Source organism: Bison bison, unplaced genomic scaffold (genome assembly GCF_000754665.1).
Source record: "Bison bison bison isolate TAMUID 2011002044 unplaced genomic scaffold, Bison_UMD1.0 scf7180017863325, whole genome shotgun sequence".
Classification (NCBI taxonomy): Eukaryota; Metazoa; Chordata; class Mammalia; order Artiodactyla; family Bovidae; genus Bison; species Bison bison.
The window spans coordinates 509,349-519,056 of record NW_011493897.1 but is presented as its reverse complement, the minus strand read 5'-3'; the positions used below and the strand labels follow the sequence as shown (position 1 = coordinate 519,056).

General features: G+C 38.1%; 1 pseudogene; it reads right to left on the bottom strand.

Moving 5' to 3' along the window:
- Positions 1-2,985: 2,985 nt before the first annotated feature.
- LOC104983743 overlaps positions 2,986-9,708 on the bottom strand; it is a 41,756-nt pseudogene continuing 35,033 nt past the window's right edge.

The window sequence follows — 9,708 nt, the reverse complement described above, 5'->3', positions numbered from 1 at the left end:
ATGTCTTTGCTTTTGAATATGCTATCTAGGTTGGTCATAACTTTCCTTCCAAGGAGTAAGCGTCTTTTAATTTCATGGCTGCAATCACCATCTGCCGTGATTTTGGAAAACTAATTATCCACATGCAGAACAATGAAATTGGACACTTACCTCATTCCATATATAAAAGTCAACTAAAAAGGATTAAAAGCTTAAATGTCAAACTTGAAACTGTGAAACTACAAGAAGAAAAGTGGGCAAAAGTTTTTGACATTGGTCTGGACAATGATTTTCCAATATGACCCCAAAAGCACAAGCAACAAAAGTAAAAGAGGCAAATGGAATTGCATTAAGCTAAATACACTTCTGCACAACAAAGAAAACAAACAGAAGAGAGAAATCTACAGAATAAAAGAAAGTATTTTTCAAATCATACATATGACTAGGAAGCTCATATCCAAAATATATAAGGAATTCATACAACTCAGTAGTGAGAAAAAAACCCAATTAAGAAATAGGCAAAGAGGGTTTCCCTGGTGGTCTAGTGGTTGAGAGTCTGCCTGCTGGTTTGGGGGACATGAGTTTGATCCCTGCTCTAGGAGGATCCCACATGCCATGGAGCTATTGAGCCTATGTATCACAACTACTGAGACTGCGCTCTAGAGCCCATTAGTCTCAGCACCACAACTACTAGAGCCTACGCACATAAAGCCCTCACTCCACAGTGAAAGAAGCCATTGCATATGAGAAGCCTGCTCACTGCAACAAAGAGTAGCCCCCACTTAACCCTCGTTTTTGAGATTGTACCCAAGTACTGCATTTCAGCCTCTTTTGTTGACTATGAGGACTATTCCATTTCTTTTAGGGATTCTTGCCCTCAGTAGTAGATATAATGGTCATCTGAATTAAATTCATCTGTTCCCATCCATTTTAGTTCACTGATTCCTAAAATGTCAATGCTCACTCTGCTGTCTCCTATTTGAACACTTCCAATTTATGGACCTAACATTCCAGGTTCCTATGCAATAGATATATTCAGCCTTAAAAAGCAAAGAAGAAAATTGTGTCATTTTTGACACTACAGATGAACCAAGAGGACATTATGCTAAATAATCCAGGTGCAGAAAGGCAAATACTGGCATTATCTCACTTACATGTAGAATCTAAAAAAGTTGAACTTGTGGAGAGTAAAATGATGGTTACCAGAAGTTGGGGTTGAAGTGTGGTAGGGAAAATGGGGAGATATTGGTCAAAGAGTGCAAAGTTGTAGTTGTGTAATTTGGATGAGTAAGTTTAGAGATCGAATGTGTTTCATTATGATTATACTTAATAATGATGTATTGAACACTGAAAATATGCTAAGAGAGTAGATTTCAGGGGCTCTTATTGCAAAAGAAATAGTAACTATATGAGGAGATGATATGTTCTTTAATTTGTTTTACTGAAGTATAGTTGACTGTATTAATTTCTGCTGTACAGCAAAGTGGTTCAGTTATTCATACATGTACATTCTTTTTCATATTCTTGTCCATTATGATTAATCACAGGATATTGAATATACTTCCCTGTGCTCTACAGTAGGACTTTGTTGTGTATCCATCCTACATATATTAGTTTGCATCTGCTGCTGCTGCTGAGTTGCTTCAGTCGTGTCCGACTCTGTGCGACACCATAGACAGCAGCCCACCAGGCTCCCCCGTCCCTGGGATTCTCCAGGCAAGAACACTGGAGTGGGTTGCTATTTCCTTCTCCAATGCATGAAAGTGAAAAGTGAAAGTGAAGTTGCTCAGTCGTGTCTGACTCTTAGTGACCCCATGGACTGCAGCCCACCAGGCTCCTCCTTCCATGGGATTTTCCAGGCAAGAGTACTGGAGTGAGGTGCCATTGCCTTCTTCAAGTTTGCATCTACTAATCCCAAACTCCCAATCCACCCCTTTTCCACCTCTCTGCCTTGGCAACTACAAGTTAGTTCTCTATGTCTGTGAGTCTGTCTGTTTCATAGATAAGTTCATTTGTGTCTTATTTTTTTTAAGATTTCACATGTGATATCATATGGTATTTATCTTTTCTCTTTCTGACTTACTTCAGTTAGTATAATAATCAGTAGATTCATCCATGTTGTTGCAAATGGCTTTATTCCATTCTTTTTTATGGCTGAGTAGTATTCCATTGTATATATTACCACATTTTTATGCATTCATCTGTTGATGAACATTTAGATTGTTTTCATATCTTTGTTGTTGTGAATCGTGCTGCTATGAACAGAAGGGCGCATGTGTCTTTTTTTTTTTTTTCTTAAATATTTATTTGGCTGTGCTGGGTCTTAGTTACAGCATGCTAACTCTTAGTTGTGGCATGTGGGATCTAGTTCCCTGACCAGGGATCAAACCCAGGCCCCCTGCATTGGGAGCATGGAGTCTTAGCTACTGGACCACCAGGGAAGTCTCATGCACGTATCTTTTTAAATTACAGTTTTATCCAGATGTATGCCCAGGAGTGGGATGGCTGGATCATGTAGCAACTCTATTTTGTTTCTTGAGGAACTTCTATAGTGTTTCCATAGTGGCTGCACCAATTTACATTCCCAACAACAATGTTCCCTTTTTGAGAAGATGATATGTTAATTGTAGTAATCACTTTGGGCCTCCCTGCTGGCTCAGTGGTAAAGAACACAGGTTAGATCCCTGGGGTGGGAAGATACCCTGGAGAAGGAAATGACAACTCATTTCAGTATTCTTGCCTGGGAAATCTTACGAACAGAGGAGCCTGGCAGGTTACAATCCATGGGGTTGCAAAAGAGATCAACTTAGTGACTGAACAGCAACAACAACAGTAACCACCTCACTATGTATATCTGAATCAAATCAACATGTTGTATGCCTTAAATACAATTTTAAAATTATTTTAAAAGAATTATTTAAAATGATATTTTAATAAAGAATTATCATAAAATAAATGCGAAAAACTATAAAAAAGAGAAAAAAGATTTTCCAGAATGAAAAATATTCATCTATTCACTGATATAACTAGAGAATCCACCTTCTCCATCCACTTCCTCAGGGCACCCTTGATTTCTTTGTTTCTCAGGCTGTAGGTGACAGGGTTAATCATGGGGATCAGAACAGAGAAGAGCACAGAGACCAGGATGTCCAGGATATAGCCTATATTGGGTCTATCATAGTTAAAGTTGGCTATTCCATAAAAGACCACCACAGGGAGGTAGGATGCACAGATAGTGAAGGTCTGGTTCCTGCCCTGAGCAGCGGGAATCTTAAGGAGGGCAGAGATGATAAGCAGTAGGACACTGCAATGAATAGGCAGGGGCTCAGGCCAGTGGTGGCACTGGCCACGTGGAGCACAGACTCACTGAGAGAGGTGTCAGAGCAGGAGAGCTTCAGGAGCAAAGGTACGTCACAGAAAAAGTGGATGATCTTGTTGAGTCCACACTGAGGGTCAGCACTGTGTCTTTCACAGAATCCTCTAGCCCACACAGTCAAGTTCCAATCAACAAAATACACACAGACCTTCAGAGTCATGAGGAGCAGATATTGAAGAAGGTGGAAAATGGTTACATAGTGGTTGTAAGTCACAGTAGCCAACAAGACACCCTAAGCACCAGCACAGGTCACAAGGAATAGGGTCTGGGAAAGACAGCCCTCATACAAGGTGGTCTTCCTCTAGAAGTTCCCCAGCATGACCAAAATGGTGGCAGATGAGTAGCAGATGTCCAAGAGACACAAGGTGCTGAGAAAATAATACATTGGAATGCAGAGGGCAGGACTGACTCTGACCATTGTTAATGTGAATGTATTTCCCAGAAGAGTTAAGAGATAAATGATCAAGAAGGCTGGGAGGAACAACACTTACAATTCAGGATGGTTGGAACATCCTAGGAAGATAAATCCAGTGACCACACAATGATTTTTCATTTCTTTGAGTTCTTTCTCAACTGAAATGAAAATTAAGAAATAAAAAGACAACAAGATACTAGGACAAACACTGGGAGAACTAACACTTACTCATCCTTTATTACATGGGGTAGATGATATCTCTTTTAGGTAGTGTAGTTTGACACTTTAAGACTAGGATATATGCATTCCCCCTCACTCTCCATCCTCTTTTGCTTCTGTGTTTACTTGCCATGCCTTCACTATTACCTATTAGTTTGATCCCCCTACCAGTCTGTAATTTCTATTAGGCAAGGGATTTATCTCTCTTTAATCCATATGTACTCTATAACACTTTTGTTAGAATTAAGGAAGGAAAGAAAGAAATTCAGTTTTAAGCACTGGCATTGAGAAACAGTAGTTGATGAATTAAACTAGAACCGAAATACTTTTCTTCTCAACCTCCTTATTCCCTGGGAAGAAGTCACAGAACCAAATTTTAAGTTTACTGGGTATGAAATAGCTTTCATGATCTTTTGCAACCTGTTATTTGAGAGAATATGCTAGTCTATGCCAGGAGGGGATTTGCAGATGTCGTTAAGGTTATTAATCACCTGACTTTAAGATATAAAGATTATCCTGTATATTCAAGTGTGCCTAATCTAACCACATGCATACGTGCTAAGTTGCTTCAGTCATGTCCAACTCTTTGTGACCCTATGGGCTGTAGCCCGCCAGGCTCCTCTGTCCATGGGATTCTCCAGGCAAGAGTACTGTAGTGGGTTGCCATGCCCTCCTCCAGGGGACCTTCCCGACCAAGGGATCAAACCCATGTCTCCTGAATTGCAGGTGGATTACCCTGAACCACCAGGGAAGCCTGAATCTAATCACATGTGTGCTTGAAAAACCACAGTAGAAGGTGAATTCAGAGATTCAGATGACAAGTAGGATTCCATGTCATTGTTAGCTTGAATATAAATGGGGCCATGTGTTAAGGAAAGGTAACAATTGGTCCTAAGATCATAAGAAACTAACTTTTGCTAACAACTTGAATATATGTGAAGGTGGAATCTTCCCCAGAGTCTCTAGATAGGAACCCAGCCCAGATGACACACAGTGATTTTAAGTTGAGCCAGCCTCACACTGTGCCAGTACTTCACTGTAGCAGAGGACCCAGCTGAACTGTACTGTATCAACCTTCTGTCCCACAAAACTATGAGACAATAAGTAACTGTTTAAACCATTAAATGTATATTAAATTTATTATTAAAATAGTACCATGGAGTATAAGAGTCAAGGATAGGATGAGCATTTTTCACCTGTACACTTACGTGGTAAACCAAATAATGGCACCCCAAAGATGCTCATGCCCTCATCCCTGGAGCCTGTGAATATCTTATGTGGCAAAATACACTTTACAAATATATTGATCTTTTTTTTCCATAGCTGTTTTTTATTCTTCTAGTTTCATTGAGATACAATTGACATGCAGTAGTATGTGCACAAGAGTTCCTTTATATCCTTGACAACACTAGTTATCTCTTGTCTTTTTATAATAATCATTGCAACAGTTGTGAGGTAGCATCTCATTGTGGTTTTGATTTGCATTTTCCTGATTATCAGTAGTCTTGAGCACCTTTTCATGTACCTGTTGGCCATTTGATGTCTTTGAAAAAGTGTTTATTTAGAGCCTCTGCCCATTTTAAATCAAATATCATATAATATTGCTTATATGTGGAATCTAAAAATATGATACAAATGAATCTATTTACAAAAGAGAAACAGTATCACAGACATAGAAAACATACTTGTGGTTACCAAAGTGGATAGCAGGGGTGATTGTTGGGGACAGATAAATTAGGAATTACAGATTAACATATACACAATATTATATATAAAATAGATGACCAACAAAGACCTACTATATAGCACAGGGAACTATATCAATATTTTGTAATTACCTGTAAAGGGAAAAGAATCTGAAAAAGAATATTTTTATGCATATGAATCACTTTGCTGTACACCTGAAACTAACATATTATAAATCAACTGTATTTCAATTAAAAATTTAAAAAAAGAATTAAAATTTTTTTATTGGAGTATAGCTGATTTCTGAAGGAGATTAGCCCTGGGATTTCTTTGGAAGGAAGGACGCTAAAGCTGAAACTCCAGTACTTTGGCCACCTCATGCGAAGAGTTGACTCATTGGAAAAGACTCTGATGCTGGGAGGAATTGGGGGCAGGAGGAGAAGGGGACGACAGAGGATGAGATGGCTGGATGGCATCACCGACTTGATGGACGTGAGTCTGAGTGAACTCTGGGAGTTGGTGATGGACAGGGAGGCCTGGCGTGCTGCGATTCATGGGGTCGCAAAGAGTTGGACACGACTGAGCGACTGATCTGATCAGATCTGATCTGATAGCTGATTTACAGTGTTGTGTTAGTTTCAGGTGTACAATAAAGTGAATCAGTTATACATGTATAAATATCTTTTTTTTCAGATCCTTTATCTATATAGGTTATTACAGAATATTAAGTAGAGTCCCTGTGCTTTATAGTAGATGCTCATTAGCCATCTATTTTATATATAGAAGTCTGTATATATTAATCTCAATCTCCTAATTTGCCACTTCCCCCTATGTTTCCCCTTTGGTAATAAGTTTTATTTCAAGAGCTGTGGAGTCAGTTTCTGTTTTGTAAATAAGTTCATTTGTATCATTTTTATTAGATTCCACATATTAATATAAGTGATATCACGTATTCCTCTGAGAAGTGGAATACTTCTAAATTGCATATACACACCACACCTTCTTTATCCACTCATCTGTTAATGGACATTGAGGTTGTTTCCACATCTTGGCTATTGTATTATACAGTGCTGCAATGAATATTGTAGTGTGTGTATCTTCAAATTACAGTTTCTCCAGATATATGCTCAGGAGTGGGATTACTAGATCATACATTAGCTTCACTTTTAGTTTTTTAAGGAAACTCCATCTGTTCTTCATAATGGTTCTTCCAATTTACATTCCCACCAACAGTGTAGAAGTATTCCATTTTCTCCATACCCTCTCTAGTATTTATTGTTTATAGATTTTTTGATGATGGCCTTTCTCACTGCTTCCTTGGTGGCTCAGAGGGTAAAGCATCTGCCCGCAATGCAGGAGACCTGAGTTCGATCCCTGGGTCAGGAAGATCCCCTGGAGAAGAAAATTGCAACCCACTCTAGTATTCTTGCCTGGAGAATCCCATGGATGGAGGAGCCTGGTATGCTACAGTCCATGGGGTTGCAAAGAGTCGGACACGACTGAGCGACTTCATTTCACTCACTTCACTTTCTCACTGCTGTGAAATGATACCTGATTGTTTTGATTTGCATTTCTCTATAGTTAGTGATGTTGGGCCATCTGTATGGGCTTCCCTGGTGGTCAGTGGTAAAGAACCTGCCTGCCAAAGCAGGAGACACATGTTCAATCCCACAGAAAGATCCCTTGGAGAAGGAAATGGCAACATAGCCCAGTATTTTTGCCTGGGAAATCCCATGGTCAGAGGAGCCTGGTGGGCTACAGCACATGGAGTTGCAAAAGAGTTGGTCACAACTTAGCAACTTAACAACAACAAATGCCTTCTTTGGAGAAATGACTATTTAGATCTTCTGCCCATTTTTTGCTTGGGTTGTTTTTTAATATTGAGCTGCATGTGCTCTTTGTATATTTTGGAGATTAATCCCTTGTCAGTCACATCATTTGCAAATATTTTCTCCCATTATGTGGGTTGTCTTTTTGTTTTGTTTATGTTTTTCTTTGCTGTGCAAGAACTTTTCAATTTAATTAAGTCCCATTTGTTTACTTGTGTTTTTATTTTCATCATTCTAGGAGGTGGATCAGAAAAGATATTGCTGTGATTTATGTCAGCAAGTGTTCTGCTTGTGCTTTCCTCTAACAGTTTTATAGTATCTGATCTTACATTTAGGTCTTTAATTCATTTTGAATTTATTTTTGTGTATGGTGTTAGATAGTGTTCTTTTTTGTTTTGGCTGCCCAGTGCAATGTTCAGGTTCTTAATTCCCCAACCAGGGATGGAACCCATGCATCCTGTATTAGGAGCAGAGGGTCTTAACACTGAAACACTAGGGAAGTACCAGGGAGTGTTCTAATTTCATTCTTTTACATACAGTTGTCCAGTTTTCTCAGCACCACTTATTGAAAAGACTGTCTTTCCTCCATTGTATAGTCTTGCCTCTTTTGTCATAGATTAATTGACCATAGGTACATAAGCTTATCTCTGGATTTTCTATCTTTTCCCATCGATCTATATTTCTGCTTTTGTAACAATACCATACTGTTTTGATGACTGAAGCTTTGCAGTATAGTCTAAAGCCAGGGAGCCTGATTCCCCCAGCTCCATTTTCCTTTCTCAAAATTGCTTTAGCTATTTGGGGTCTTTTGTGTTTCCATATAAATTTTAAAGTATTCTAGTCCTCTGAAAAATGTAATTGATAAAGATTGCATTGAATCTGTAGATTGCCTTGGATAGTATCATCCTTTTAATATTAATTCTTCAAATCAACAACATGATGTATCTTTCTATCTGTGTTATCAGATTCTTTCATCAGTGTCTTATAGTTTTTTGAGTGTAGGTATTTTACCTCCTTAGGTATGTTTATTCCTATATACCTTATTCTTTTAAATGTAATTGTAAATGGGATTGTTTCCTTAATTTCTCTTTCTGATTATTTATTGTTAGTATATAGAAATGCAACAGATTTTTGTATATTAATTTTGTACCTTGAAAATTTACCAAATTTATTGATAAGCTATAATGGTTTTTCATGGCGTCTTTAAGATCATCTATGTATAGTATCATGTAATCTTCAAAAAGTGACAGTTTTTCTTCTTCTTTTCCAAGTTGTATTACTTTTCTCTTTTTCTTACCTGATTGGTGTGACTATGTTTTCCAATACTATAGTGAATAAAAGAGGTGAGAGTAGGCATCATTTTCCTATTTCTGATGTTAGGGGAAATGCTTTCAGGTTTTCACCACTGAGTATGATATTAGCTATGGGCCTTTAATATAAGGTCTTTATTATGTTGAGATGTGTTCCCTCTATATGCATTTTGTTAAGAGGCTTTTTTAAATCATAAATCTATATTGAATTTTATAAAAAATTTTTTTTGTAGTGATTGAGATGATCAGATGATTTTTTTCTTCTCAGTTTTTAAAAAAATTATTTATTTTAATTGAAGGCTAATTACTTTACAATATCATACTGGTTTTTTGCCATACATTGACATGAATCAGCCATGTGTATACATGTGTTCCCCATCCTGAACTCCCCTACCTCCTCCCTCCCCATCCCATCCCTCAGGGTCATCCCAGTGCACCAGCCCTGAGCACCCTGTCTCATGCTTTGAACCTAGACGAGCAATCTATTTCACATATGATAATATACATGATTCAATGCTATTCTCTCAAATCATCCCACCCTCACCTCCCACAGAGGAGGTTTGGACTCCCACAGAGTCCAAATGTCTGTTCTTTACATTTATGTCTCTTTTGCTGTCTCGTATAAAGAGTCATTGTTACCATCTTTCTAAATTCCATATATATGTGTTAATATACTGTATTGGTGTTTTTCTTTCTGACTTACTTCACTTTGTATAATAGGCTCAGTTTTATCCACATCATTAGAACTGACTCAAATGCATTCTTTTTTAAAAAATTTAATTAATTAATTTTACTTTACAACATTGTATTGGTTTTGCCATACATTGACTTGAATCTGCCATGAATGTACATGTGTTCCCCATCCTGAACCCCCCTCCCACCTCCCTCCCCATC